This window comes from Eurosta solidaginis, chromosome 1 (genome assembly GCF_040869045.1).
Source record: "Eurosta solidaginis isolate ZX-2024a chromosome 1, ASM4086904v1, whole genome shotgun sequence".
Classification (NCBI taxonomy): Eukaryota; Metazoa; Arthropoda; class Insecta; order Diptera; family Tephritidae; genus Eurosta; species Eurosta solidaginis.
Genome location: NC_090319.1, coordinates 89260574 through 89276010, shown reverse-complemented (window position 1 = coordinate 89276010; position 15437 = coordinate 89260574).

Sequence of the window (15437 nt, the reverse complement as noted above, 5' to 3'; positions counted from 1 at the left end):
AAATTCTTTGGCTAGCCATTTGAGCGGTTTTTTGTTTTGAGGAGTTACATCAACAAATTCTGGTTCAGCAATATTATCTTCTTCATTATCAGATTCTGGATTGTGGTCAGAATCGGAATCACTTGAAAAACTCATATTTGAACGATTAGGAACGAAATCCATGTCTTCGTCATCGGACAAACCTTCAAAATCACTGTCCATAAGCATCTCCATCACTTCTTCTTCTGTAAAGCGTTTTTTCGACATGATGGCTACCAAATGTCCAGCCCACTGAACAGTTAAAAAACAGTATTTATATTTGAATGGTATAAATTTATGTGAAAGATTTCTTACTTACCTAATAGATGAAGTATGTTTCTCTTGATTTTAATAAAATATTAAAATTTATTTGAAGAAATAAAGCGAAAATAGTAATTGAAAGTACATTAAAAGAGAACACCTGTTTTTTTTTCGAATAACTGTTCACTTATTGGATTGTATTACGACAGGGTTGTCATGTAAGCACAAAAAAACAATTCAATTGTAAACTTCAGATGTCCAGCTTTCCACAAAGTTGGATCGAATTAAAATTAATTTTAAATTGTTTATTCTATGGCCACCTAAAAAGTGTCCAGCGGGCTACACGCAAGGACCAAGGAGGTTAAGTTTGAGAGCCATTGTTGCCAAGGAATTGCAAACTCTTCAGGTATAATATCATCCCAGTTGATACCACTTCGCCATATGTCTTGTAGCAAAATTTTTATACGCACTGTGAAAAACGCGAGAAAGCCTTGTGGGTCGTATATCGACATTAGTAGCCGGAGTAGTTCTCTTTTTGTCGGTAACTTTACGTTATGTAAAATGGCGCTGCTGGCCTTGGTAAACTTTATGTTGAATATAAACTCGTCGTTGCTTGTTTGCCACCACAATCCGAGCACCTTTTCCGGCTCTATTACTTGATCAATTACTTTTCCAGCCTTGCAAAAATCACTCACAGTATCTGAATCATTTAACGCTTGAACCAGCTGTTCACAGTTAGAAACCCATCCTCTGATGTGAAAGTTTCCGCGTTTATGGACTTCTTTTACGTCTTTGGCCGGCTGAATAGCTTCTGCGGGACTATCAGCGCAATCCAACATATCATCCACGTAATGTCTTTCAACTATAGACTTTACGGCTCTTGGAAAATCTTTTTTAAACTCTTCGGCATTTTTATTTCTGGTATGCTGCGCGATTGACGGCGAGCAACTGGCCCCGAACGACATCACCCTTAAAACGTAGACATCTGGATTTCTTTCGTCGTTGCAATCGCGCCAAAGGAATCTTTGTGAGTGTTGATCTTCAACATCTACGCTAATCCGGTGAAACATCTCACAGATATCGGCGCAAATACCAATTCTAAAGTTATACAAGATATTCGTGAGTGGTCTTAATAAATCAGGGCCTTTCTCCAAGCACCCATTAAGTGAGAGTCCGTTATATGCCGCAGCAGCGTCCCAAACTAATCTTATCTTATTTGGTTTGTTTGGATTTTTTACCGTAAATATTGGTAAGTACCACTTTCGCTGATAGTATGCGTCGACCTCGCCTTGATCAAGCTTTCGAATATATTGCTTTTTCTCCATATCCTGTATATGTGCGCTTACCTTACGTTTTAGCATAGGGTCTTTACTGAGCTTCTTCTCGAAACACTCAAGTCGTCGTTTTGCCATATTGTAATTATTTGGTAGAAATATATTATTTGATCGCCAAAGTAGCTTGGCCGTAAAATGGTCTCCGGTACGTTGGACGTATTTATCAAGTTTTCATCGAATCTATACTTTAAGTTCAATGTTGATGCGCGTCTGAGCTTTCATGTCTCATGCTTTCTATTAAAAGTTTTTGAAGTGCTATGTCGTCGCCACATTCACAAATGTGTAGTTGTAAATTCTCGTTTAGGCTTTGCTTCAGAACACCGTAAATTGTCCATCCCAGACGTGTTTTCGTTGCAGCAAATCGAGCTTGGTGACAGTGCGTACGTCGCACAATGTATATAAATTTAAATTTTGCATAAGCTGAGACCTGCAAACTGATACAAGCGGAATTTTCTTCGATTCGAACAGAACCATCCGTCCAACGCAAACGAAGCTCACTTTCTTTACCTTTCAGCTGTAACTTTTTGAGTACGTCTTGCTCGATGATCGTGGGGCCTGACCCATCATCCAAAAGTGCGTAAATATCCGCCGTAGCATGTCCAGAGTGAATGGTAATCGGCAAGATTCGATACAAAACATTTGATGTCTGCTGTATATGAATTCCCACTGCATTTTCCGAAGAGTCTGCTTTCTTGCTCTGGCTTATGCAACATAAAATGATGTCGCCGCATTCACGTCGTTCCTTGCAAAACTTGGGATCGTGTGCCTTAAGGCACGACCGACATAACTTCATGTGATTTACTATATTCCATTTGTCATTATATGACATTACCTTAAACTTGCCACAGTTTACGATAAAATGATTTTCATTACACGCCGAGCACTTACGCGAATCTTGCTGACGCTGCTCACTTGCCACGTCACATTTTTCCTCATGAAATCCAACACGATGTGCTTTACGCCTTTCTTCGTGTTGATATCCACCAACGGGTATTGTTATAATAGTGGTATCAGCGTTGGCTCGGGTAGACAACCATTCGCTAAAGAGTAACAAATTTATATTTGAATATGCATTTGAATGCATAGCCCAATCTAAGCGCATTTGCGAAGGGAGTTTTTGAATCAAATCTTTTAAAAGCATAGGGTTATTGAAATGTGACGTGAGTCCTGAAGCAACAATTGTCGCGGTCAAGTTCTTTACTTCAAGTGAAAAGGTTATATGCGTTTCTAGTTTGTTGACATTTACATCCGCAATTATTCGGACTTTTTCTAAAAGACTATTGATTATATGTTCAGGTCTGCCGAATATTGTTCGTAGTGTTGAAATAACGTCAGGTACTAATTTTGGTATCAACAGTTGGCTCCGCACGTAGTCAAGTGCTTTACCTTTCAAAGCGCGCTGGAGTCGAAGTAAGTTTTCATCATCGGAGAAACCGCATATGCGAGTCGAATTTTCATAACTACTTATAAACATTGGCCACTCTTCTGGCTTGCCACTAAACTGTGGCAACTCCTTTGGTAAGGCCTGTCTTGCTTGTATTTGCATCGTTGTCAAATTGTGGCTCGCTTGCTGCCGCCCTGTACCCTGACCGTTTCCCATGAAACTGCCCTGGAAGCCACCATACCCACCACCGTTATGCTCTTGCCTGAAAAGAGTATTATTCAAATTATAATTAGTGTCAATATATGCACCCATATTTGGCTGTCCCTGAAATGAGATGTTCTTATTGACCGTGGTCAGCTTATGCGTGGATGGTAAACACAAATTTCTTTGCATGCTTGCATAACCTTGTGCGCCCGTGGTCAGCGTATTGACTGTGTCATACATTCTCGTGATTGGCGCATGGAAGTTGCTTTGTGGCCTCATGCTTTCGTACAGTGCACTTGTATTACCTTGTGCGCCCGTGGTCAGCGCATTGACTGTGTCATACACGCTCGTGCTTGGCGCGGTGGTAACCTCAGCTGCTCTTATATTTTCGGCACTCTGTCGACATTGCAAGATTTCGTTTTCCTTTTGTAGGTGGCACAATTGCTTTTTCAAATCCATCAACTCATTTCTCAAACTAATTAAATCATCGCATTTACCTGTATTTTCATTTTGCATATTTTCGTTCGTGACCTCAGTACCATCACCTTTCTCTTGCGCATTTATGATTGTCTTGTTTGTAGCACACCCATTGCATTCCCAGTCCCTAGATTCAATGCCATCAGACACGTTGGCGCAGATGAAATGGAACCACTTATCGCAGCTATCGCATTGCACCATATCACCTTCCTCGAATGTTTTGCAGACAGGACATTCAGCCCTTTCATCGGATGCTTCGCTCATAGTTCATTAAGTATTCAACAGTATTTCACCAAGAAAGCTGTTCTTACTCGCGGAATTTAATGAAGTTAAGTTTTTTGAAGAGTGTTAGAAATAACTAATTTTAACAGCACTGCTGCTCTATACAAATTAAACTATTTTTCTTTAATGGTATAAGCAAGCGAAACGCTTCAAAAAACTTAGTTTTATTTCAATTTAAGCACGCGTTCTGGTCAGTTAGTACAATGAAATTTTTAACTCAGAAAATTTGAGATCATACTTGTTACACGCAACAATGTCGCATTATCGGTTAACATATCGACTTTGATGGCCTTGCCACAAAGATTGTTACAGTTTTTGCTATGTTTGACCATGACAACGCTTGAGCTACATTTTGTATTGATTTAAGGACCTGTTGAGTACAAATTATATGACCAAAATCAGTGTTGGACAGTTTTGCGGTCATTGCGGCGTTCTCAAAATGTTTTATGGCTGCCATTCCATACATGTTTAAATGTGTTAAACAGCTACTTTGTAGTATTCCTAATACAGATAAGTTGGGTGTGTCCTGATTGAATTCAAATATATACCTACCCAACTGTACTAAGCAATTCTAAGGAGGCTTGATCTCCGGCAGAAAATCGAGTGCGAATGCGATTATGTGATGATTAATGCGGAGGGACGGGAGATAAGGAAAAACCGGAAGGCTGATATAAGGCAATACAATGTTTATAAAGGTTTCTCTTATCGCCTCCAACTTACCCGATATGGTACGCCATATTGATGCTACCCCAAATGTGCAGTTTTATGCCTTGGAGGGCGCCGCTTCCAGATAATCGCCATTTCCTCAATTTTTAAGTCTACGTGGCGGTCTCCTACGCTCATTTAATTAAATTATTTTGGGAGAACAACCGATTTACAAAAGCTACGTTGGGAGTCTATAAATGCCGAAAGTATATTCATGGCGGTGAAACATGAAAATGCCGAGCCATCATTGCCAATCGTCATTTTCATGTTTCACCCCACACATATATCTTATTCCTTCTTACATGCTACCTTATAATAGCTGAGAATATATTACGATGTGTTTTATTCATTTCTTGTATGTTATTCACAATTGCATTTGTCATTGTGAGCAACGATGTTGCCAGATGGTTTATAAAAGATGCTTTGGGGGATTTTACCCTTACACTCTGTATAGATTGACTAACAGATGTGACTGTTTTACTGAAAAGTTTGAAACAATTTAGACAAATCATCCCTATTAAGTTTCCAGCATGTTTGTTCTTTAGTGATGGAGATTCAGAGGAGTCGGAGTTGATAATGGTGTATGCCTCAACCCAAAATGTGTTTATCTGCTCATTTGACAGTGGCTGATAGGTCACATCTTGAGTTGTTGCTGTGTTGATTCTGTGACTGCATCAGCTAAAACAGTTGTGTTCTCATTGTGTTTTGATGCAACGGAGAGTGGTTCTAGGACATAGTTGTCTCCTGGTTGAGGGTTTGTGGATATATAAAATTTGTGTTTGGACGCCTCCAATTCTTCTCCTTTATCATCCAAGAGAAATTCAAATAATGATTTTGTTAAGTCTCTTGGGTTATACATGGTGTAAATGGCTACTTTTAAGTCAGATATGAATCCATCATATAAATCTATTTCTCCACAGAGAAATCTGATTAAAGATGGAAGAGCGGCTTTTCTGACTAATAAGGAGGGAAGCTTAACTGGGCGTTTTATAAAATGGGTTGAAAAAAAGTATTTCTCGTCCCATATACAAAGCTCATTTCCAGTTTTAGAACTTGATGGACAGTTATCTAAAGCTTCCTCAATTGACAATTTTGGATTGAATGTTAAGGAGCACGAGATGGCTTGGTTGGACATGATTGATCAATAATGAGATATATTTAAATAAGTGATATTATTGTAAGGTAATTTTAGAAAACTGTAATCAAATAGTTAAAAGATATTAGAAATATTTCCAGTAGAAAAGAGGAAAAGGAAAGAAGAAATCTGATAAAAATAAGAATTTTATATATGAGACCAACTGAGGTAAAAGTGTGATGGTGTCTGGTTAATCGACAGTCAAGTTTAAAGAAGTTCTTTATTTCTTTGATATGGAGTCAATTGGTTCCGAAAAGAAACTTCTCACATTTACAAATTCTTTTCTTTTATAAAACGTCTGTCTTCTCAAAATCTGTAATTTCTGTATTGTATTATACGTATATCGCTATGTAGGTTCTTACCGTCAAAATGTGTAAAAATAAATGGTTTTACCTCTTTGCGTCTGCTGGGAGACGTTACAGCAGCACAGCGTCTTGGGGTAGTTGCTCCTGTCCGTTTTATAAGCTTGGTGCCAGCACAGCATCGCCTTCCAGAACTTTCCCATAAATGTTGTGTGAACGGTATCGCATCGCACGAAAGTGGTTTTAGGCTATTTGCCGATATTCACAAATAAGAAAAAGTTTTAATTTTATGAAATAGTTCACTTATGTACTTTATTGGATAATAAATATATTTTATTAAAATTGTATTCAGAATTGTGTCCGTCCAATTCGGTGGTGTGAAAAATTACGAAAAATTATGTATATCTATTTCTTGGCCAAGCCACTCACACACAGGGTTGCATTCGCCCGTGCGCGAGTTACGTCTTTACGGGGACGCTAGGGCAGGGTACTACATACGAATAACCCGTTTACTGTGATTAATTAAAAATCGAAAAGTTTAGTTTTATTATAATAAATTCTGTATTTAGTTCTCTAATAACTCCGGCTTGAAGATTAAGGTATTAGTAATCCTCGATTTTAATAGTATAATAATTTATTGGAGTTAAAGACCAACCGGCTCGATACCTTGTGGTCGTCTTTGTTTTAGGGCAACAACCGCCTCTTCAATATTTTACAATCTTTTGCTTAACCTAAATACATAAGGCATCTTTCCGATGCCGATACATAATTACTTATTTACTAAGATCACTGAACCATTCACATACTCCCACATATGTACTTTGGCTGCAACATAGTTACAGCCATCATTATTATTTATTATGCTTATTGGGCTATCTCATTTCATTCAGGAATGGTTTGCATTCCCGAATGTTGACACCAATAAGTATGTCAGTTTGTATATCTGTATGCCTCTGTAGAACAACATAGGCAGAGGCATCAACTGAATTGGTTTTGTATTAATGTATGTATGTTTGTACGTTTGTATGCTTCCAAAGTGGAACCATACACAAAGCCCAGTCTTGCTGGTTGTAACAAAGTATCTTGTTTGCTTTATTTATTGTGTGGGTGGCCTGATGTGGAATGCTGAGCAAGCATTACTTAAGACAAGTAAGTTCTTATTTTGAGTCAACAAGTATATTTTAAAATATACTTAGTTTCCCTTTTTCTTCGGTGTAGGGGGCATTCCAGATAACTCGCGCGACATCAGCTAATGTGTGTTTGATGTGGTGAGATTGACCTTAAGGTGCCATTACACATTCAGCAGCGTACTGACCCAAACAATTACAGTTGAAGCACCTTTTTGGCTGTGTGATAGTTTTAGCTGACACTTTTTTTTATTCTCTTTTAACTTTATCTTAGAGAACGCTTGTAAAAACTGTGATTTTGACGTATAGCACTTGTATATTAACTTACCTGTTTTACTGTATGTATCTTTCACTTCTTGTTAAATAAAAGAGTTTTTCTAAAGTTGGGAAAATAGATTTATAAAAAACCTAACTCTTTATTATTCGCACCCCTATACACTTCACTGTCTATCTCAGAACTAACTCTAGTCATCTCAATTTACATTATTCTTGCTGGCAAGCGCAGTATTGCCAGATTTATAAATTTTCTTATAATTAAAGGAATATTCTCATGGTCCTATTAACTCGTATGCCAATGCGATACAGTGCCGACGAAAACAGGATATTTTCCCTTAATCGTATTCTCTATGCCTCCTCTTCTCAATCCTCTCGCCTCTCATCGACTGGTAGGATGCAGATCTTCTGCACGGGCCTTGTGAATTGCCCGGTTGCTGTCTTTATCACTGACCGGATGCGTCTATCTCTACTTTTAATAACTTCTATCACTCTGGCTTCGCCCACTGTGCTGATGGGAAGTTCTCGCTTTTTAGTAGTACCAGCTGCCCAACCTTGACCGGCTCTATCTCTCTTCTCCATTTCTTTCTCTCTTGAAGTGTCACCAAATACTCCTCACTGCATCTCTTCCAGAAGTGATCCAACATTTTCTTTCTATCTCTCCACAACCTAACACCAGACGCGTTGGACTGTTGCTCTATCGCGAAGGGGGAGGCAGAATAACTGGCTCTCCTACTAGGAAATGTCCTGAGGTCAATGCTTGCATATCGGTTGGATAATCACTGAGTGGGCGAGAATTCAGAATGCCCTCTATCTCTGCTAACAGTGTGATGAAATGTTCATGTACCATCACCTTCATACCTATCACCCTAACTAGATGATGTTTCATGGACTTTACTGCAGCTTCATAGATGCCTCCTTGATGAGGTGCTGCAGAGACCATGAAACGCCATTCAGGACCTCTCGTATTCAAATGGTCGAACACTTCCTTCGTTCGTCATGACTCTATCGCCTTTCTTAACTCCCTTGTAGCCCCAACGAACGTTGTTCCGTTATCGCTGTACATTCTTTCACATCTACCTCTCCTGCTAACAAAACGGTCATAGCAGGCTAAGAAAGCCAGGGATGTTAGTGCACTGACAGCATCTATGTGGACTGCTATAGTCTTAAGGCAGACAAAAATTGCACCTAATGCTTCCTTCTCTCAATCATGCCCTCTCTATCTATCACTCTTATCCCAAATGGACCAGCATAATCTACACCTGTGTGTAGAAAAGGTTTGCCTACTTGGACTCTATCCCGCCGTAAATCAGCCATGAGTTGTTGCTCATATCGATCATTATACCTAACGCATACTACACAGTTGTGTAGGTAGTTTCTTATCTCGCTTCATAACTTGGGAATCCAATATCTCTTGTTATATACCACCTAACGCCAAATCAGTTTTCTGCTGCAACTGACCTAGGGAGCTCGGAGCGGGCGTGCATGCTTGTTTTAACTGGGCTTAGTTACTCGGGAGTTCGGGGTTCTTGCTGCCATCCACCCTAGTGTGAGCGTATATATATAACTATAAATTTTCATGCACTATGCGGACTAAACCGCCTAAAGACAAAGAGTCAAAATAAAAGCTCAAAAAGCAAAAAGCACACAGCCTATATTCGTTGCTTACTCTATTGACTGGCATAGTAGGAACGGACGGACTTGTTACAACAGTGGAATGAAAAACCTCAAGGTGAAGGTCCTAACACATAACCAAAAAAAAACAGGACTACGCAAAAGTAAAGTGTACCTCAGCAAAAGGAAAATGTATACACCAGCGTGTGGAGGAGATAGGTGTCGTTACTCCTCTGAGTGTCTTCTCAATTCCCTGCCCTACCTTGTATTGAGAGTGACTGGCACTCTCCCATACCCAACCAAAATAAATAAACTCACGACTGCATATTTGGCTTACAAGACCATTACAAGACCACATAATCTACACTTTATTCATTATTTTGAAAACTATGATTTAATAACCTTATGTATGTAAACTACTGTGCCGTTTATATTTCTGTACAGGCATTACTATAAAGGTTTTTACAAGTGGCTTAAAGCAACTTGCTTTGTGAAGCGACATAAAGTGTTTTTTTTTTTTAAATAACGTATATAAGTGTTGGAGTTTGTAAATGATAACAACAAAACTCAAGAAAACAGTTTGTCTATTTAATTGAACTTTCTTTTCTTCAAGTTATCTTTCAAAAAAAAAAAAAACGTTGCACATGTAAGAGAATAGTTGCATTGAACATCTCTTAGCATTGCAGCTACACTCCTCTCAATGAATGTATGACATCCGAAATTCATGTGTGGATCTACATACATATATTATTTTCATTTTATGTATCTATTCCTATTGAAATTTTGTAGGTATCTAAATGAAACTTATCGTTCAATAAAAACTAAGTAGCAAAAAAAAGCTTTCCTTAAATTGGTTTATAGGTTATATCAATTGAGCGTTTCGGCAACGCCGTTTCGACTATTTCAAGCTTATAAAAAAAATCAACGTGTGCTTAGTGTTTATCGCAAGAACTTTCCTAAGGAATCTGTATACTTTTACAATGTTAGTTGGGTTAAATACCCAAAAAAAATCTGTTAAATTACGATTTCCACATCTGTAATGAATTCCGAACAATAATTCATCGTGAGTTCATGCAGACCATTTGCACGTATATATGTATATACATACGTTTGTTTACAAGTAGAAAAACCCACTGATGTGTATCACCCCCAAAACGAGGTGTGGAAATGAAATTTAGTTAAACACTAATGAAAATCATTCAAACTATGACTACTGTTCACTCACGCTTTGAATGATTTAAGCAGAAAAAAGAATACGGTAGTTGGCGTACTCTAGAATTTTGTTTAAAAAAAATATATACGATTACAAATATATACGTATGCATATAGCTAAATTTAAATTAGGGTAGGACGACTTACATTATCCAACGTTGTTTGCGCAAACATGTTGTGAAGTTCCATATTGTTACAATATTGTTATTTTGTTTAGCTGGCTTAAATGAGTACCTACCCAGCAAAAAAAGAACTAATCCAAGGAGTAATTGAGGAGCAATATTTTGAATAACAGGATTAATCCATATTGCTCCGATGCTCATGGAAATTTTACTCCATTTTAACATTGCATGTCATTGGAGAGGAGCACTCCTTAAAATTGTTAATAGAGTACTCCATGGAGAATTGAAGACAGCACTCCTCGGAGCATTGAATGAAGTACTCCATGGAGCATTGTAGGGAGCACTCCTCGGTGTGTTGAACGGAGTACTTCTTGAGATACATATTCATACATAAGATTACATATTCACGAAAAAGTATAAAACAATGGGGCGTTCCATGTCTGGAAGAACTTTTGAATCTCAGATTTTGTTTATACAAGCACAAGTAATAAGATTAATAATTTCTTTGACCAAGTCTAATATTAACAAATAACAGTAAAATTAAGTAATTTCATTGTTTTAAGAGATTCATTGTTGAACAGATTAAACTTTCAAATTGTCATTGTATTTTGTACGGTATGAGGCTGCCTTTGCTTTATGGAAGGCTTTTTTAATTTTTTTATTGGAATTTGGGATATGACGCATGGTTCTCCTTCAGGGCTTCTGTAAAAAAAAAAGATTTGAAAACAATTTTTTTAAACTGCCAAAAGAATAAAAAATAAGTACGTATATGAATACAAAAAGTATTTTGAATCTTATTTGTAAAAAGTTAAATTCTAATTCCTAAAGAATTTATATCACATACACTAAATAAAATAGTTGAATAGCTTGAAGTTTTGTATTGCTTCCTTGCCTTTTTTCCATCCCAATTAATTTTATCTAGGAGTGTATCTGCAAAAATTTCCTGCAACGTTTTGTATAACTCGATTCCTCCAATTTTTTTTTAATGTAAGATACCTAAACAAATAAATAGGTTATTAAAATTTTATCCATTTCTGTTACAACCAGGGGTAAGATACTTACTTTTTCCACATGAGTGTAATTTTCACAGTTTTCTTCGAACTCCTGCAGCTGCGACAAGGAATTTATAGGGACAAGTTTTAGGTCTCTTGGCTTCGCATTCATAGTTTTTAAAACTGAATCTAATGCTACAGTATGTTGGCAAGCAATTTCTTTAAGTTTTTTTACATCAGCCGAGATTGAATAAATTTTGTCCTCCATTCTTTTTAAAATTATAGTTACATCACTTTGAGCTGAAAATTTAAAAGGAGTTAGTTAATTACAGAGATGTATGATATACGAGCTATTTCACAATTTGCATCTGCAGCGAAGGGAGAATTTGCAAATGGCGGCTCCTCAAGCGGTTCACTCGTCAAAGTGTCACCTTCATTATGCCTATTAATTTCTTTCTTTACAAGGCGCTTAAAATGACGCTTTTAATATAAAGTATACATTACTTAACTTACCTTTATTAATTTTCGTTAATTTTATATTAGTTTCTTTTGAGTTTTAATACTTTTTAGTGTTTTCTTTGTTTTAAGACAATAAGACGTAAGCGTACGCTGTTACTTCACCAAAAACCGAACACATAATGACACCGCGAGCGCAATCAGCAGTTTGGCGGCACAACGGAATGACACGAAAAGTATCGAACGGTAACGAACATACAAACATTTTTTCTTGCTCCTAATGAAAATAGCTTTTACAGTTTTTAAATAAAATTTTGTAGTATATTTGGCGACTATAAATTGCTTAGACTTCGAGTCGTGTTGTAATCAAAGTTGTTTGCAGTTTTCTTAACTTCGCCTCAAATTGAAATATGCAAAAAAAATATTATTTAGTTAGTTTCCATTATATATCGCCTTTTTCTTTTCTTTTTTTATCTGAGAAAGAAAGGGTGGAGGCGGTGATATAAGAATATGCAGTAGGTGATCACCTTCTAAAATCGTCCACTTCTTGTCGGAACCCGCCAATTATGGTTGGCCATCCTTAATCCTCTGTAAGTATACGTGCACGTGCACCCCGTCATGATCATTGCTGTCTTGTGCTAGACGCGAGCATGCACTATGAAACTTCTCACCAAATTACGTGGAACGTCTTTCCACTCACACCTTGTCGCCTGGATCAATCACTTTTGCTTTTATGCCGAATTGTTTAGCAGATTTATGCCAAGGAATATTTAGACAAGCGGCGGCACTCTGCTTGATATTACAAGCGAATTGATACAGGTGCGATGTACGCTTTGATAAAAAGGAATGGAATTTTCCTTCAAATATATGCGCAGAAACGCTGCTGCGACTTTTAGCAGTCCAATTGCGGTGGGCTTTTTGCACAATTTTTGATGATGGCGCACAGAACACCGGATTATAAAAAAAATACAAACTTCAATGATTTATCCAAATTATTGGTGTCCTCTCAAATAAAAAGATGTGTTTCGTCTCGATCCGCCGGTAAAATGGCCGAGCCCAACGAATTTTTTTTCCATCCCACCTGTATTCTCTCTTTCTCAGCTGTTTCCTTTTTTGACACACCGTGGTAGTGTTGGGTAACGCAAAAGAATAAGGTATATTCAATTTACTACTTAGATCACATCAGGTGGGTTGATATGATGACTGATTCTACCCTAAACAAATCCCTACCCACAATTCTAGGAGAATGCAAAAAAATTAGTTAAGATAGCTGACAGCCATAACACTCTGCCTAATATACTGCATCATTACTTGTGCAGCCCCATGCCTTGTCTTCCTGTGTGCGTAGTCCATTATGAGCCACGATAACCTAGAAACATTTGGAACGATTACAGGATGCCTCATCTCATAGTCTATCTCCGCTGCATCAATTCGACCACCCACCCGTATTAGCCCAATCCTATCCATAATGGGCTTTAGCGTTTCAATTTTGCTTTTCTCAGGCAAATCTTTCTCTTTCTGTAATGCAGCATAATCTTTTCCACAGAACTCCTGCTGGGCCTTTCTCAACATATATTCTAAAGCCGAAACCTTTTCTTCAGCCATAGGCGTATATCTATCCTTCTCATCTTTGATCGTCTCATTCTTGCCCTATATTTAACTTTCCTCACAAATCTTATCACATAACTGAGAATATTGATTGCTTTCTCTAGTTTACTCACATACACTCAAAAAAAATGTTCCTAAAATTGAGGAAAATAGCTATCAAACTGAGAAAAAACAGGTATGATTTTGCACCATTGAAAAGTTCTCCTCAATCAAGATAAGTAATTTTCTTAAAAATGAAGATATTTTTTTTCCACGGTTTTAGGAAAATTATCTAAGGAAAGAAAAAATGTGTTAATAAAATAAGGAAATAACTGTATAGAATTTATGAAAGTATTTTCCTTAAAATTAATAATAAACTAGTTAAAAATAGGAAAAAAGTATTTGTTTCATTGAAAAGCATTTCTTCAAAAGGAATAGGGATTATCGTAAGAAAGAGAAGAGGCTTTCTTACAATATGAAAATATTTGTATTGAATTTTTAGAAGTTTTTTCTTTAAAATGACTAATATTTTACTAAAAAATACTAAAAATTGCTCAGTTTCGAGAAAAAAAATCCTAAAAATTAGTTAAATTTTTCCAGCCTTTGGAGAAAATATTTCTTTAAATCTGGGGTACATTAAAAACAAAATATTTCCTCGGGTTTTCTTTAATTAGTTTTATTATTATATTTATTTCAGGAATTAAACAAGACAGTAAAAATTACATAACTATGAAACATATGGTATATTTCAATTTTATTCATGTACTAATCATATGTGTGTATATAAGCATGTCCGTTATATACATAAATACCAAGTTCACTTTTTCTTTAACGCCTTTTTACATTTAAACGGAAACTGTTTAATATCTTTTGCACTTAATGCTTTTTTAATGTAATACTAGGGTGCAATTTACAAAAAACGGTTTCCAGGTGAAATCATTGTTTAAATTGCCTTGGATATAACGGGCAGCCCAAACAATCCATTTACATCCATAATTAATATTACACATAATAATATACATAGTAATTATAACAAAAATAAAAATTTATTTGCAAATATATATCGATATTAAAAGAACTGCTTTCGTCTCAAAAACATTCGATTTTGAACTGTTAAAGATGAATTGGTGGATTTTTTAAGTTATCTGCGTTAAAAAGTTTAAATTCTGACGATTTCCCACCAACCTCGTACGATAAAAAATGTGCATTATATGTTAGAATACTAATTTTTCCACAAAACATGAAAGTTTTATTATCCTTTATGAAAATCTCAAGTATTTGGCAAGCGGAAAAATTGGCATCATAAAAAAATATAATAAAATTCCGTTTATAAAATGTATTATACCTTTTGAAACTTAAATAACATACACATTCTTCCAGTGTTTCATTATTAAACATACTCTGTAAATGCGTCCAATACAAAGAACATTGTAGCAAACCTATTTTTTTACCAAGTAAAATCTCAATATTTTCGAAATTATTTACAGTTTCCGAAAATACTATTGCAAACTTAATGGCTAAAGACCATGTTAAGTTTTTTCTTGATGTAATATTTTTAGCATATTCTTTCAACTGTATATGCTTTGATTCAAAAGGTAGTGTCTAAAGCAATTTCAAGGGACCCGAATGTTCAAGCACTCTACAGTAGTGGATGAGAAGATGATGCTTTGGTTTCAAAGTATCATAAAAAATGATTGGGTAATGCCTGTTATGAGTTTGTATATAAAATTTTAAATTTATCATATCTAAGCTCGTGTACTCAGACAATAACAACAAGTCCAATAGCTCTATCAGATTCAAAACAAACTTCCATACGATATCATCTCTTTCTACTACATCTCCAACAATCAAAGTAAAAAAATGAGCAAATGTTAGCATTTCTCGACCAGAAAGCTTCAAGTTAAATGATTTTATATGATGCAACTGAAGAGAAGGTGATTTGTTCCCATTTT